Genomic DNA, 17671 nt, shown 5'->3' with positions numbered 1-17671 from the left:
GGCCGCGAGCGCACGGTGCCCAAGAGAGGGTGGGGCGGCTTCATCCCGCCCCGGCCAATGGGATTGGCGCATCTGTGGGGAGCGAGAGCGCGAGCATCGTCATCGTCGATAGGCGGTGCCCCTTGTCCGCCCCGCCCCTCCTCCTCCGGTCCAATGAGAGCGCTCGATGCTGTCGCCTCTCCGCTCGACGTCCGGCTCGCGCAGGGCGCCGCGCCCATGTCAGTCTGTGTGCACTAGAGAGGCGGGGTTGGAGGAGGAGGAGGAGCGAGCGGGCGGGGGAGAGAGGGAGGGAGGGAGAGAGAATAATAAGGCCGCCGCCTCCCTCTGTCACCCCATCGAGAAGAGCACCCGCTCACCGGTCTGGTCAGGCCGCGGCGCCTCTCACAGTGGAAGGTAAGGCGATGCACCCGGGGCCTGGATGAAGCGACCGGCGCCCAATCCATCCGGTTTCCCACCTGCGCCGTGAAAGTGGCGGCTGCAATTATTCTGAACCCTGGGCTATTTTTAAAAAAAAAGTCGAATCATTTCTCTCCATCTTTCAGCTAACGCCTTCTTTTTCCTCCATTGCTGTTGGAAGGCTTCGGCCGGGGGGGGTGGGGGTTGGGAGGAGGGGGTGGGGGTTGGGGGGGGGGAGAGAGAGACGCATCGAATTTGATTTCGTTAAATTTGTGTGCAAGGGGGTAGCCCCTTCTTCCCTCAGCTCCAGATGCAAACCACGGACCCCCCCCCCCCCCCCCCACCACCATAATGCTGTAACCTGGCCGTGTCTCTTTGTATTGTAGGTGTGCCAGGAAAGTGGATGACTGCAATGTAAAATACGGCAGGGTTGGAGATCAACACCGTGTTGCTTTTTTTAGTGTTTACAATTCAATGCGGCTAATCATGTTGGTTGGTGTTGTAAATTAATGGCAAATTGCTACTAGGAGGTAGAAAAGTCCAAGTGTCCTTCCTTGTATGGTGTTCTACAATCTTTGCTATTGCCTTTGTGCAGATTTTGGCCATCTGGGGCTGCTTGTCTGTATCATCTGACTCTATTTTTAATTAAATGCATTTGATTCTTGGTGCTGTGTTGCAAAGGTTTCGGAGATGATCTACCTTGCGTTTTGTTTTCAATTGTCCACTGTCAGTCAGGATTGCAATTCAGCAAAGTTAGCAAGTATTTCAAATCGGGTGGGTGGGGGGTGGGGGGAGCCATTACTGGACATAGATATTCAGAGGAGTCAATTGTGTAGAGGAATGATCAAAACAATCCTAAATTGAAAAATTGCTTGTTGGCAGTTCCATATTGATTCATTAATGTTTGTTTGTGATTCCCTAATAATGACGGGGCACTGAACTTTAAGATCAGCCATGATCTCGTTGAATGGCGGAGCAGGCTGGAAGGGTCGAATGACCTACTCCTGCTCCTATCTTCTATGTTTCTAAAACGTTGCTATCTCTGTTTAATTCTATGTAAACATTAACAGCCTTGCACCTCATCTCAGCAATTTAACTCTTTGGGGGGGGGGGGTTAGGAGGAGAGAGGGGAAGGAACAAGATTTTTTTTCTTTCTATCCAATCTTGAAGCCCAGTAGAAATATTTCATAACATAGAAATATTCTGGTTTAAGCCATCTACAAATTTATGGACATGATTAGTTTGAACAATTGTAACAAGTAACCTTTCTTTGTTCCATTGGTATCCATAAAAATCAGATCTAGTTTCTTTTAGGCTTGGTATTGATTTCTCAAGGAAAATCTCTGATGGTGAACAAACTGTTTCCTCTGCTTGGATGTACACCTTTTGGTTTGGTGACAGAACTGATCACAAAATTACAGGTGTACATTGGATCAGAACATGTGTAACTTCAGTTTAATGCCTTTGCACTTATCAGTAAATTGTTACAACGGTGTTATCAATTATCCAATTGTGTTCCTTTTTATCAGCCTTCTATGCTTTGATAACTCGAGTGTTTGTCTTGATACTTATTGCAATTGCAACAATGTATTCTAGATTCAAGTCACTTGCCCAGTGAAAAAATATTTTCCCCACAAGCCCCCCCCTAAATGTATCCACTAACTTAAAACTAAGCTTCCAGTTTTGGATACTTTAGCTGTGGAGAAAAGATTTCTGTTGTATTCCAAGATTGAAAAAGATTATTTCATATGCGCAGACTTGCTTATTTATATAACATTTGTCTTTTCCCCCCCCATTGATTTATTTCCAATGTTGAAGGAATCAACTATGTTAATGCATCTGCAGTCAATTGTAAGAATTGAATCTAGCTGAACAATTGTTTGCAGCTGTTTATTTTTTTTATTTTTAAAGTTCTTGCTCTAAGATATTGAAAATAATTGTGATTTATATTGTAATGACTGAATTTGTATTTTGGTTGGATAGAGTTACACTTGCACCCTCATAAATGATCAAATGATTCAGTCACTATTTGACTTTAACAGATGGCTGTTTGGAGTTTCGGGCTTAATCTTTTTAGTTCGGTCAGCCAGAGAAAATAAAGCTCACTAGGATTTGCTTTAGATCTCTTTGCTCTAACCTGCTGCCAATTTAACTAACTATTGCATAGTCTGTGGAGATGAAATTAATATTAAAAAAAAATGGACTGATGTTTTGATCTAAATTGATGTTCAAGATCGGTGATTAAGTTATTTTTTTTTATCTTTGGGGGGGGGAAAGTTTATTTGGAAGATGGCTTCATTCTTGGCTGCTCCTCACTTTACCTCCTTGCCTATTCCTGGATTTGTAGCTCCAGCTGTATTAATATTCTTGCTTAGTCTCTGATTTTTTTGAATTGCATTTTATTGTATGAGGCTTTTTAATTGCAGTATTTTTTAACTTTATCAAGTTTTCTATCTGGGGTTCCAAGATACTTAGGAACAGGATTGGAGTCAAGTTTAGAGCCAGGAACTAACACCATAATTGCTGAATTTAAGTTTATCCATGTTTTGGATTTTGCTTTTGATGACTTTTGTCTTTAAGCCATTCTGATAACCAGCCTAAGCAATAACAGTAATATTAGAATTGATTCCCTTTACCTTCATACCTAATGTCCAACAATAGTTGCATCCCAGGCTGCCTTAATAGAAGGGCTCAGGCCTGAAATGTTGGTTATGTATCTTGTCCTATGGACGCTGCCTGACTTGTTGAGTTTCTCCAGCATTTTTGTGTTTTTACTATAATCACAGTGGCTGCAGACGTTTGAGTTTCACCCCTGTCTTAATAGATCTCCTTGCAGCAAGAATCTGGTTTGGCTTTGGGGGGAGCAAATCCCTTGCTTGTTTCACTCGAGTTTCAAACCTTTGTTTAATCCTTCCAAAATAAAGATGATATATTTCAGATATGCAGACTGTACAATGATTGAATGAGACTTTATAAGGAATTAAATATGTTTTCTGGTTCTTTTGAAAATGAGATTTCATTACAAAGAAATTCTTGATTAAATCACAGTCAGGAGAGAAAGTGGCTGTTTTGTGATGTGCTGTAATGCAGTACACAAGTCTAATGTGTTTGGGCTCCAAATTTGCTGCAGTCAAACAGGTTCTTTTTAAAAAAAAATCAACCACATTAAATTACTATAAATACAGAAAGATATAATAAAAAAGGTGGTTAATATTTACAGATAATGCAAGAAAAGTTAAATAAATAAAATAGTACAGACAGGTCTTTTTTTTTTGTTCCTGGAGTTGTTTATAAGGTAGGAAGGGGAGGTTCAGGAACCTGATGGTTGTTTGGGGGTAAAATATTCTTGAACCTAGAGGTGCCTGACTTCAGACATTTGTACTGTCTTCCTGAAGGTAGCAGCGAAAAGAGATTGTGAACAGAGTAATGGGGCCTTTTATTATGTTGACTGCTTTTTTTGAGACCGGGCATCATGTTGACATCTGTACTGGATAGTAGGTCAGAGCCTGTAATGGACTTGGCTACGTTTGCTACTTTCTGGAGCCTTCTGCAGTCCTGGGCACTTGAGTTGCCAAACCATGTAGTGACGTAACCAGTCAGTCTCCTTTCTACCGTGCACATGTAGAGGTTTGATAGTATATCTTCAGACTTTTAAAAAGTAGAAGCGTCAGTGTGCTGCCTTCACAGTTGCTTTGATCTGCAGGCTTCAGGAGGGGTCAACCAACGTGTACTCTTTCTCATAGAATGCATCCATAATTTTGGCATTTTTCTATTACATATGTAACCTTTACACTGGCCCACTAGGTCTAAGAAGCTTATGGACTACTTTGAACTAAGTTTGAGGACCTGCTGGCTGTTTCTCTCATGCTCTGAGACTAGCCAAAACATTCATGTTTTCTATAAACTAGTCTCAACCCAAGATTTTGTCTGACCATGGATGTTTCTCTCCATGGATACTAAGTCCCTCTAGTTTCTCTGTTCACTCTTGTATTCTATTCTGTATTCCTTGATGCAATTCTGATCGTGCAACCCATTTGACTCGCCTTTTGCTCTTTTGACCCTGCATCCACTAAACTGATGACCATTCTGATTTCTTTCATGGCACCCAATAAAGTCAACGTATTTGGATATATCTCCACTGGGTAATTCTGCCCTTCTATAAATTTGAAGTCAATAGTGCCCTCAAATTGGGGGAGAAAAAACTTGAACCCTCAGTTCTTGCCATTGTTAACTGCTTCTTCAATGTTTCTTTGTTTTGAAGCCTTCCAATTTATACCTGTCTCACCTAGAGATCTTCAGTTTTTTTTCAATGAGATTAGAGCTTGCTGCTAGAGTTCCAAATCAAATGTGATCAACACTGTTTGGAGCAAAGAAAAAAAAGTTGTCATGCTCCATCTACAGCCTTTGACAAAATCCACAATCCCATTGTAGTCCATTTCTACATCAGTTGGCATGGTGGGGGTTAGATGCATCTGTTTCCATTCTTATCTCAGCAGTCATAGCCAGAGAGTTGCCACTATTGTCTTCTCTTCCCACAGTAGTGACTTCACTGCAGTACATTTCTGATAACTGAAATTTTTGGTTAACTGATTTTCAGATAATCTGAACTTTTTTTGGCAGCGACATAACATCACAAGTTGGGGGAAAAAATTCACCTGATGTGCTTATGTGGGGCTCTGACAAGCTTTTAGTACCAGTTAGGTATCAACAGATCTCAGAATCAGCCAGGAAAACAGATGCTGAACAACTGAATTCCAGCTCAGAGAAGCAGACTGGAATCTTGAGCCATCAGTGAGCAACTGGAGGAAGTTGGTGGGTCAGGCTGCGCATAGGGAGATTGTCCACATTTCAGGCAACTCCCTCCCCTCTCTTTCCATTTCTTCTTTTCCTCCACTGTACTTGGTTCTCTGCTATCCCGGCATCATCAAGGAAGGTGGGCTCCTGGGCAGGAGCGGTGACCACCGATAGAAGTATTCTGTTGATGCTCCTGGGCTGCTTAAAGCCAATATTCAGTTAGCTGAAAAATGCAGTTAACCAAAAAACGTCCAGTCCAAAGCACTTCGGATAATTGGAAGTGTTCTGTATGATGCCCCTGATGGAGAAAGGCCAAGGATAGATTCTATTTCTCAACTTCAAGGCTAAGCCTTGGAAACATAATCTGAAAACAGTTTATATATATCTATATATCAAACATAGCAGATGCTGCCCAGGGTTACTTGCATTATTTCTCTTCATCCCCATTTTAGGAAGACTTTTGATAAGTTTTGATAAGTGGCGTGCTGGTCAAAATAGTAAAAGCTCGAGGGATTCAAGGGAAGATAGCAAATTGAATCCAAAATTGATTCAGTGGCAGAAAGCCACTGATAGGTGTTTCTATGGCTGGACGATATTTTGCCAAGTTTGATAGTCAGTCTCTTTGCTGCTTATTTAAAAAAAAATAAATTAATGAAGTTCAGTGGGTATGTTTGTAGGTGGAATAAATTTAAATTTTACATTGAGACATACAGCATGGTAACAGGCCATTTCGGCCACAAGTCTGTGCTGCCCATTTTACAACCAATTTACCTACGGTAGGAGGAAACCAGACACAAGGAGAATGTACAAACTCCTTCAAGGCAGTGTGGGGTTTGACCCCTTGGCCCAATCATTGGAGGGGTGTAAAGGCGTTGCGCTAACCGCTACGCCAACCGTGCCACCCAACAGAAATTTATTGTGTAGCTGACAATGAAGAAGAAGAAAAAAAGAGTGCAGGAAGATGAAGCTGGTCTGATCAATTAGAGAAAAATGATTAATGAAATTTAATTGGGAGAGCTACATTTGAAACAGCATAGAGTGAATCGATGACATGGTAGAGAGTGGTTTGGAGAAGCACAGACTTTGAAGGGCATTTCAATGGATAATTTTAGGACTGGTCAGTAAGGTGGTTAAAAAGGTATTACGAATGGATTCTTATCCTAGTTAAAGAATTGGTGGGTCAGGAGGTTATGTTGGAATTGAATACCACATTAGTTAGATTACAATTTTAGTACTATGTACAGTTCTTTTTCCACATTGCAGGAGAGAGATGATTGTATTGGAAAGGAGGCAGAGGAAATTTAAGAGGATGTTGCCAGAGCTGGAAAATTATGGGTAAAGGATAGGTAAACTAGGGTAGAATGAAGGAGACTGAGAAGAAACAACTGGGGTGCATAAAATGGGAAAGACCAATTTTTGAACTTGCCTAAAGGAACTTTAAAGGAAGCTTAAAAGTAACAAAAGCTATGGGGGGGGGGGGTGGAGAGGATTATGAAAGGAGGGGGGGGAAAATGTCAATGATGGGGCTGTGAAATTAATTGTTTCAAATGGTTGTGGGGAAACCCTCATGGATATGTATTGAAGAGGCCCAGGCTTTACCAAGTGCTTGGAGTGTGAAATAAGGCAGGATGTCTTTATTTTGGGTCAGACTGTCCAATGTGTACTAGGTTAGCTGAAATTTCCACTAACTTAGTGTTGGGAAGCCTGCAGTTGTTGGTTGGTGAGACTGCACTTGGCGTATTGTGTGAAACTGGCCAGAGCTCTGAAGGATGGGTGCAGAAGATTTATGAGGATGTTTCCAGGAATAGAGGGCAGGAGTTGGAACAAGAGGGTGAATAGGTTGGGTAATTTTCCCAGAGCGTAGAAGGCTGAAGGTGACCTCAGATGTATAAAAACATGGGGGGGGGGGTGGGTATGGGGCATTTATCAGGATGTTGCCTTGATTGGAAGGGACAACTTTAGAGATGAGGATGAAAAACAACTTAGTAGAGGTGTATATGATTATGAGCAGCCAAAACCTTGCTTCCAAACTTTTATAAAGTACTACTGGTTAGCCATCCCTCTGTTCTTCATTAGCTTGAAACTTGTACTGTCCTTTTCACCAACACAATTGTGCTTGCTGATCTACTCTCCTGCTTGGTTAGCCAATGTCCTAGTTTTAAAGCCTTCCACATTCTTGCCTTTTCTGACTTTATTCCAGCTCTGTAAGAATTGGATATTAATTTCTTCCCTCTATATCCTTGAATGTAGCATAGTAAACAATAAATTGGAATAAATGGTTCCATCAGTCCAGAGGGATGTAACTAGTGGAGTCCTCCAGGGATCTGTTGTTGGCCTTCAGTTGTTTACTAATTGTATTAATGCATAGGAGGAGAGAATGAAATACAATGTTTCCAAGTTTACTGATGATTCAAAAATCTGTGCAAGGGCATACTCTGATTCTGCAATGAGTTAAAATAGATTAAGTAAAAACTTAGAAAATGATGTTTATCTATTGGGTAGAAGATAAGTGAGCATGAAATCATGATCCTTCAAATTCAAGAACTGTTTCTTACCTGATGTTGTCAGATTCTTAAACCAATTTTTTAGTAAAGGACAAGAGTGTTATGAGCCCAGTGGATCCCAAAACCCAACAGCAATAGAAATTCACCAAGACAAATGGTTACTTAAACAAAAGTTGCTTTTAATTATCTTTAAACATGAAAATAGGATCACACTCTAACTTATTACAATTAACTTTAATTTAACCCCCTTCTAATTCTAAGTGCACATGTATGTAATGTGTGTGTAAGCTCAAAGTTATTTAATTCACAGTCCAATCTCACTTTCACTCTTCCAAGTTCACTGGTTTTGGGCAATTCTTGTACTGTGCACATAATGTAACATTTATGAATTTCACCTCTTAGGAAGGTTCTTGTTGGTTTTCAGAGAGAGATTTGTTGCTCGTTGGACACCCAAAACTGATCCCTTTTGATCAGCCACTTCAGTGTCTTGCTGAAGAAACTTGCCCAATCAGGGTTTTCCAGATGATAACCTTTCTTTCTGGTCATCACAGAGTTCCTTTTTGATTGCTTTATTTCAAGTGAATCATTATACAGCCAGGCATCTCCTCTTGTATGGACCACAGTGAGCTTTGGCCAGGCTGAACAAAGAACTCACAACCCGTCTTCAAAATGGGGGTTTTTCGAGGAGTCACATGATGGAGTAGTGGCCAGTAGGAGAATACCAGCCCTCTCCAGAAAAGAAGAAAGAAAGTGAAGAAAATACAAAGTTCAAGAAACACAAAACATAATAAATAAAATGTAAAGTTGTAGAGAAAAGAAAGAAAGTGGTACCCAAGAAGAAAAAAGTAAAAACAATGTGGGGAAAAAAAGAAGGGGCCGGAAGAAAAAGGAGAAGGCCTTACCTGCATGAAGAAACAGGGAGCCGTCGTGGAGAAGAGAGCCCGTTCTCCAAGGTTGGTGACGACCCTGCAAAGTCGAGACCTCTCGACTGCTGGACTGCAAAAATGGCTCTCTGAGCCAAACAAAAGCACGCAGTGTGCTCACTAAGGAAAAAGAGAACACAGACGGGAGAGGGGCCCGGCTGAGGAGCAAGCAAACATACCGCGACCAGCTGAGGGATGCCCAACACCAGGGCTCTCAGCTGGAAGAAGAGGAAAGCGACAGGAAAGGGAGTGATAGGAAAGAGCAGCAACAGGAGGCCCAACAGATGAGTAGCCCAGAAGAAGAGGACCAACAGCAAGAAGCCCAGTAAAGTGAGGCAAGCAACTCAACAGGAAAGTCAGAAGAGACAGATACAAGGAAGAGAAGAAGACAAACACAGGTGCAGACACAGAAGTAGAAGACCAAAATCTGCACAGAGAAATAGAAGGTAAAATAGATGGACAGAATATAGATAAAAAAATTTCAAGAACAATTGAGAGCATTAAAAAAATGGTTGACATTAGAATTAAGTGAAATGAAAAGAAAAATGAAAAGTACAGAAGAAAAAGTGAGTAGAATAGAGCTGGTCATGACAAATAGGGAAAAGATTAGAAAATGTGGGAGAACAAGAAACTGCTGTAGAAATGGAAGTGAATGACTTGAGAAGAAAATTGGAAGAAAGTGACAAAAAAGTTAGTCACAAGAGTTGTTAGCTCAGAAAATTGATACGATGGAAAATTATAGTAGGCAAAACAACATAAAGATAGTGGCCCTAAAGGAAGATGAAGAAGGCACAAATATGAAATAATTTATAAAAGAATGGATCCCAAAGGTCCTGGGAATGACAGAAATACAAGAAGGAATGGAAATAGAAAGGGCACACAGAACACTAGCTACGAAACCACAGACACAGCATTTTGTAAAATTTTTGAGATGTACAACAGAAAATGTACTGGAGAGGGCAAGAAATAAAATTAGAAGACAAAAAAACCATTGGAATACAAGGGTCAAAAAATATTTTTTTACCCAGACATAAGTTTTGAACTCTTAAAGAAGAGGAAGTAGTTTAATACAGCCAAATCGATCCTGTGGAAAAAAGGGTTATAAATTTATGTTAAGATATCCAGCTGTGGTTAAAATATTTATCCCTGGGGAGCAAAACAGATTGTTCTCGGATCCGGAGAAAGCATGAGAATTTGCAGAATGCCTGTAGGACAGAAGGAGAAATGAAGAGATATAACAAAAACGAAGAATGACGATAAAATACATGTAAAGATGTAAAAATAATATATGTAAGAACTAAAGGGAAAGAAAATAAAGGAAGTAAGGGGGGGGAAAAAAGGGGGTGAGCTTTGTTATGTGAAGAAAAAAGTTTTCTGGAGGGGGTTGGGTGGGAGAGAATAACTGTCACTGCGAAATCAGTTGACGCTTGCAAGCGGGTTCGCAATCCAAATGGAGAGGGTAGTTGTCCAGCTGGTAAGGGGCAACTCTGGGCTCGGAGGGGGGGGGAGACATTTGGGGCTAAGGGAATATTAGATGTGGGAGTTGTTGAAGTATTTTATGTTTTAAATGTGTTGTCATACATTTAGTTCAAAAAGGGAAAACTGAGAGATGAAAATAGGGAAAACAGGATATGAGGTGGCCATGTTGAACTATATGACTATAAACCTTAATGGAATAGTTAACCAAATTAAATAAAGGCTATTAAATTTCCTGAAAAAAGAAAAAAATAGACATAGAATTTGTGCAGGAAATGCATCTAACTGAAGTGGAACATAATAAATTAAAGAGAGACTGGGTAGGGCACATAGCGGCAGCATCATATAATTCAAAAGCCAGAGGTATAGCTATATTAATAAATAAATATGTACCAATCAAAATAGAGGAGGAAATAATAGATCCAGCAGGGAGGTATGTAATGATAAAGTGCCAGATATATTCTGAACTCTGGAATTTGGTCAATATATATGCACCTAATGAAGAGGATCAAAAGTTTATGCAAGATATTTTTTTGAAGATTGTAGATGTGCAGGGGAATATATTGATAGGAGGGGATTTTAACCTTAATTTGGATCCAATGTTGGGTAAAACTGGACAAAATACTAGCAAAAAGAAAAAAAGTGGCCAAATTTATGGTTAAATCAATGCAGGAAATGAAACTTATGGATATATGGAGGAGGCAGCACCCAAGGGAGAAGGAATACTCATATTATTCGAGTAGACATAAAACCTACTCAAGGACTGATGAGTTTTTGTTGTCGGCCCATATTCAAGGGAGAGTTGGGAAAACTGAATATAAAGCTAGATTGCTATTTGATCATTCATCCCTGATATTAGCAATAGAACTGGAGGACATCCCATCAAGAACATATAGATGGAGGTTAAACTCCATGCTACTTAAAAGGGAGGCATTTAGAGAATTTATTGAATGCCAAATTAAAATGTACTTTGAAATAAATACGTAATCAGTGAAAGACAATTTTATATTATGGGATGCATAATGAAAGCCTTCATTAGAGGGCAGATAATAAGTTATATAACTAATATGAAAAAGGACTACAATCGGGAAATAGAACAGTTGGAAAGGGAGATACTAAGTACAGAAAAAGAACTAGCAACAAGGGACGATATAACAAAAAAGTGAATTGGCAGACAAAACAAAAATACGAAACATTACAAACATTTAAGGTGGAGAAGAACATAATGAAAATAAAGCAAAAGTATTATGAGCTGGGGAAAAAACGCACAAAATATTAGTCTGGCAACTTAAAACAGAACAAGCTAAAAGAACTGTATTGACATCAAGGAAAAAGGACAAATTACATATAATCCAATGGAGATTAATGAGAACTTTAAGAAATTTTATGAACAATTATACCAAACTGAGAATGTGGGGAAAGATGATAAAATAGAAGAGTTTTTAGCTAAAATTGAACTGTCGAAATTGCAAGAGGAAACTGATAAAACCATTTGAAATAGAGGAAGTACATGATGTATTAAAAAAGCTGCCGAACAATAAAACGCCTGGAGAGGATAGATTCCCAATAGAATTCTATAAAACATTTAAAGACTTATTAATTCTTCCTCTCCTGGAAGTAATGAACCAGATAGAAGAAACACAAAACTTGCCAGATTCATGTAAGACAGCAATAATTACAGTACCAAAGACTGGGAAGGATCCACTGACACCAGCATCATATAGACCAATATCTCTACTTAACTCAGATTATAAGATAATAGCAAGACTATTAGCAAACAGATTGGCCAACTGTGTACCAAAAATAGTAAAACAAGATCAAACTGGATTTATTAAGACGAACAGTGGATAATGTCTGTAAATTTATTAATCTAATTCATGCAGCTCAAGGAAATGAGAAGCCAACAGTGGCTGTAGCTTTAGACGCAGAAAAAGCCATTGACAGGGTAGAACAGAATTATTTATTCAATCTACCAGAACAATATATTAATTGGATTAAAGCATTATATAATGGACCATTGGTGAAGGTAACAGTAAATGGGTATGTATTGAACCAATTTAAATTAAGTAGGTCAACTAGGCAGGGATGTCCACTATCTCCCTCACTGTTCGCTTTAGCAATAGAACCATTGGCAGAACTGATAAGAACAGAAAATAAAATAAAAGGGATAAAATGAAGGAGGAGTATAAAATCACTTTATTTGCAGATAACATCATTGTATACTTAACAGAACCAGAAATGTCAATAAAAGAAGTACATAAGAAATTAATGCAAATAAAAGTGAAGCGATGCCAATGAGTAATGCAGATTAGACAGAATTTTTAAAAAGAATCACCATTTAAATGGCAAACACAAGCAATCAGATACCTTGGTATTAGATTAGATAATTTAAGCCACCAGTACAAATTAAATTATAAGCCACTAATAAAGAAATTGCAGGAAGACTTAGAACATTGGAAAGAATTACCACTAATGTTGATAGGGAGGATAAATTGCATTAAAATTAATGTTTTCCCAAGGATACAATACTTATTTCAATTGTTGCCAATTCCCTTAACAGAGAAATTCTTTAATGAACTAAAGAGAATAATAAGGAAATTTTTATGGGAAGGGGGGAAACCGAGGATAGCGTTGGATAAATTAACAGAGAGGTACAACTAAGGTGGTTTGCAGTTACCAAACTTTAAACATTATTATAGAGCAGCACAATTAAGGTATTTATCTGATTTTTTTTTTAATCAGACAAGGGTTGGACTAAGATAGAGCTAGGTAAAATGGAGAAGGTACTGGAACGAATATTTTATAAGTGGGATGAAAAGCTGATACGATACAAAAGCTCACCAGTATTGCATCATTTACTTAATATGTGGAAGAAGATTCACTTAAAAAGGAAAAAAACAAATTACCAAATACCAAAATTATTATTGATGCAAAATCAGCTAATCCCTTTTACAATAGATAACCTTTCCTTTAGAGAATGGGAGAGAAAAGGAATTAAAAGAATAGAAAATTGTTTTTTGGGAAATAATTTATTAACATTTGAACAAATGAAGTACAAATATGGAATAACTCATGGTACAATGTTTGCATACCATCAACTGAAAGCCTACTTAAGGATAAATTGGGAAACAGACTGAGATTACTAGAAGGAAGCAGCTTTGAATATGTGATTACAGACAATGATAATTAAAAGATTTATAACGAACATGTACATCAAGCTGCAAGAGAAGGAAAATGATGAAATAAGCTATAAACCCAAACAAAAGTGGGAAAAAGATTTAAACATAAAGATAAAAAATGAAACATGGGAAAAGTTATGCTCTGGAACTATGAAGAATATAATAAACACAAGGTTACGCATGATACAATATAATTGGTTCCACAGGTATCACATATATCATGCTCCAAAAGTTAAATAAATGGGATGCAACATTATCAGATAGATGTTTTTGTTGTAAGAAGGAAATGGGAACAACAGTACATGCAATTTGGGCATGTGAGAAAGTGAAAAAGTTTTGGGAAGATTTAAATCGGGTATTAAATAAAATCACAAAAAGCAACAAACCAAAAAATCCAGAGATCTTTCTGTGGTCTGATATCACCTCAAACCGTGCATCTTGGCGCCTCACAGTTCGGCGGGCAGCAACCTCCTTTGAAAAAGACCGCAGAGCCCACCTCACTGACAAAAGGCAAAGGAGGAAAAACCTAACACCCAACCCCAACCAACCAATTTTCCCCTGCAGCCGCTGCAACCGTGTCTGCCTGATACGCATCGGACTTGTCAGCCACAAACGAGCCTGCAGCTGACGTGGACTTTTACCCCCTCCATAAATCTTCGTCCGCGAAGCCAAGCCAAAGATAAGAAGTAAGGCATTCGGCCTCAAACTGGATGAAGTGCAAAAAAGATTCATTATGATAGCCTTAGCTGTAGCAAAAAAATGTATAATGTCAACTTGGAAAATGGAAGAGAGCCTGAGATTATAGCAATGATACATGGAAATGAATAAATGTGCATTTGTTTGGAAAAAATAACATAATTTTAAAAAATAAAGTCACATTATTTGAACAAATTTGGGAACTGTACATGGAACATAACAGAGAGGGCTTGCCTTGGACCTCCACCCCCTAAAATGATGATAAGATGAAATGACTTGATCCAGTGTGTAAAAGTAGATGACACATTTTTCTCATTTATTTTCATTGTGTGATGATATTTTAATGGTTTTATTATATTGTATATGTTGAACATTTAATGGGTTTGGAGGGGGAAGGGAAGGTGGGGGGGGGGGAAGGGGAGAAAATGCCACTGTGAACCATATCAATCAAAGTGCATACAAACATTTCCCTCTTATATATAGTGTGGGTGAAAAAAAATTTTTTTTTTAAATGGGGGATTTTTCACAGGCTTGCCAGCTTATCATGTTCCAGTCCCAGCTGCTACTGTAGAACTGAATTTTCTCTCTCTCCCAGAAAACCACATGATTCACTTAGAACAGTCAAGTGCACTCAAGACTGCAGAGTTCGCTCATCTATTGCTTTCCAAAACATTAATATATTACTCCACAGTATGGCCAATTAACACCTACTTGTGAAGTCCTAATAGGCATTTTTCAAAGTTTTTGCAAAGGCCCTCGGAGCCTGAACTATCTGACTTGAGCAGAGGTCTGGAATTTTAAATGAGATTTGTTTTGAAGTCTCTGCATGTGTCCTACACTTAAAAAAAAAACCTGCCACAATTTATCTCCTTTAAAACATTTCTATATACAATATAAAATATAACAATCTGTCACAATAGCCTTTTAATTGTACTTTTCTCTGTCTCTCGCACTGGTCTTTGTAACATTATTGGATGTAAACAAAGTCTGCAGATGCTGGGGTCATGTGCAATGCACAAATGTGTTGGACAGGTCACATGGCATAATCAGAAGTTAAAGATAGCCAATGTTTTGGGCCTGGGCCCTTCATCAGGAATAAGCAAAAACAAGTAGATGCCTGGATAAAAAGGGTGAGGAGCCTATCTCTGCAAAGTTGCCAGGCCAGATGGCTTCCCTGCAGAGTTTTATAAAATATATTCCCACCTATTGATACCTCAATTGGATTTAGTTTTATCTCAATCCTTCTTAAGTGGGAAGCTACCAGAAACTTGTTACGAAATCTCAATTTCTTTTATACTTAAAAAAAGAATAATAACCCATTAAACTGTTCCTCTTGTAGACCAATTTCCATTTTAATGTAGACTCCCCAGCCTGCCTATTTGGTATATAGCCAATCTCCTTAACTCTTATCTGTGCCTATGAAGTCCTGTCTGAAATTGTGCCCTCTAGATTCAAGCCATCAAGGAAAATAAATAATTTGTCAACTGGACCATAAATGGCTGTTGTCTACTCTGCATGAACTACTTTTGCTATTTAATGATAATTCCCTGGATGGACTTTTTAAAAAAAGATTTTCGACAAATATTTTCTGAGTTGACATGGAATTCTATTTTGAGATGTGTTTACACATCTCTTTGTGCTAGACACTAGCTATTGCAATTTAAAATAGTTCATCATGCCCACTAATCCAAAATTATATCATAACTTGTATTCCTCACAGTTGCATCCTTTTAATGTTTCATTTCCCTAGATGCTGAAAGACAATTTGATAGGGTGAAATGGGAATATCTGTTTACGCGTTAGGAAAATTTCATTTTGGACCCCAATTTATCAATTGGATAAAATTGATATATTCTCCTACAGCTTTAGTTTTTACAAACTCAATTAAATTCAAACCTTTTAATTGCATTGTAGAACTAGACAAGGTTGCTCTTTGCTATTTAACTTGGTGTTAGAACCTTTAGCCATGGCCTTTCAATAATTGAATGAAATTTCTGGAATCACCAGAGATGGTGTCCATAAAGTATCTCTTCATGCAGATAACCTTTTGCTGTATGTATTGAATCCAGATCTATCAATTTCCCTCTATTCTACCTCTCTTCAGCAATTTGGTCAATTTTCACGATACAGATTAAATTTTCGGGATACAAATTGAGTTTAGAGAAAACAGATGTTTATATTGGACCTTGTAACTCTTTAGATTCCTCTGTCCCTTTTAAAATAGTCAATAATCAATTTAATTGTCTGGGTATTACCATTACTAGGAAATTTAATAACCTGTTTAAAGAAAATTTTCTTGTCCTACTGAGTCATATTAAGAAGTCTTTGATTCAATGGCCCCACTTTTGATGTCCTTAATTGGATGTGTTAGTATTATTAAGATGAATATACTGCCAAAATATTTCTATATTTTTCAAGCTGTACCAGTTTTTGTTCCTAAATCCTTTTTTGATTCTTTGAACTCTCTTGTATCTTTTATGGAATAATAAGCTTCCCCTTCTTTTAAATAAACCTTCCTTCAAAATATTAAGAAAAATTGAGGCTTGACATTACATAAGTTTAGATTTTACAGCTAATAACAGATACATTATTTTTTTTGATTCATCATAAGGTTCTTCCATGTGCTTCAGGTTGGATTAATTTAGAAGTTAAATATACAAAAGTTCTCTTATTTCAATACTTGGAGCTCCTTTACCTTTCTCTGCTTCTAGATTGTCGGATAATTTTGTCAATTTGGAAAACATTTTGGATACCGTAGATTCTTATTAGTTAGTCCTATCTTAAGTATTTTTTCCTCCTTTGGTTTAAAATTTTGGTTTTAATCAATGGTATAATTTAGACATCCAATTTTTCTTGAACCTTTTGACCATAATCTTGCCTTTTTCAAAAAAGCTATCTGCTGAATTTAATATACCCAGACACTATTTTTTTATTCACAGGCTAGGATTTTTTTGAACTCTATCTTTGAGACTTCCTTTGGACTTGGAGTTTAATGTTACAGGGAAAATAAATAATTTGTCAACTGGACCATAAATGGCTGTTGTCTACTCTGCATGAACTACTTTTGCTATCTAAAGATAATTCCCTGGATGGACTTTTAAAAAAAAAAAAAAAAAAAAAAAAAAAAGATTTTTGACAAATATTTTCTGAGTTGACATGGAATTCTATTTTGAGATGTGTTTACACATCTCTTTGTGCTAGACACTAGCTATTGCAATTTAAAATAGTTCATCATGCCCACTAATCCAAAATTATATCATAACTTGTATTCTAAATGCAGTAAATATAAAACTGAATATGGTTTATTGTATGTTTTGGTTATGTCCTTCTCAATTATTGGGAAGGCATATTTCGTACACCTTTAGTTCTTAATATTGGCTCCATCTCCTTTTATTGCCTTGCTTGGAATATGTGGGCCCAATGATCCGATATTGATTTTTTTCAATCCCATGGCAGTGGAACCCCATTATGACGTGATAGTTGGGGTCCAAAAAATCGGTTCACAAAATGAGCGGAATCGTGCCAAATCATGGTTTCAATAAATCGTTGAAATTAAAACACAAATTAATTTCTAGTAAACCAACCATCCCTGCGATAACCCAATGTCCCCATAAGCCCCAAGCACTCAAACTTGCTCCTGGAGGCAGCCTGAAGCCTGGGTCCAATGACTCATCACATTATTATCCAAATTTGCATTAAATCG

General features: G+C 37.9%; 1 protein-coding gene across 8 annotated transcripts in view; it reads left to right on the top strand.

The window, feature by feature from the left end:
• Positions 1 to 251: 251 nt before the first annotated feature.
• Positions 252 to 17671, top strand: part of add1 (adducin 1 (alpha)) — a 189977-nt gene continuing 172557 nt past the window's right edge. For 2 of the 8 annotated variants that reach the window (XM_069942021.1, XM_069942029.1), the window contains exon 1: positions 252 to 393. The gene's annotated coding sequence lies outside the window, so the exon portion shown is untranslated. The remainder of the gene's footprint in view (positions 394 to 17671) is intronic. The other 6 variants (XM_069942012.1, XM_069942045.1, XM_069942040.1 and 3 more) reach the window with 4 other exon arrangements.

This window comes from Narcine bancroftii, chromosome 1 (assembly GCF_036971445.1).
Source record: "Narcine bancroftii isolate sNarBan1 chromosome 1, sNarBan1.hap1, whole genome shotgun sequence".
Lineage (NCBI taxonomy): Eukaryota > Metazoa > Chordata > Chondrichthyes > Torpediniformes > Narcinidae > Narcine > Narcine bancroftii.
The sequence above is the reverse complement of the archived record's forward strand: the minus strand, read 5'-3'. Positions and strand labels throughout refer to the sequence as shown.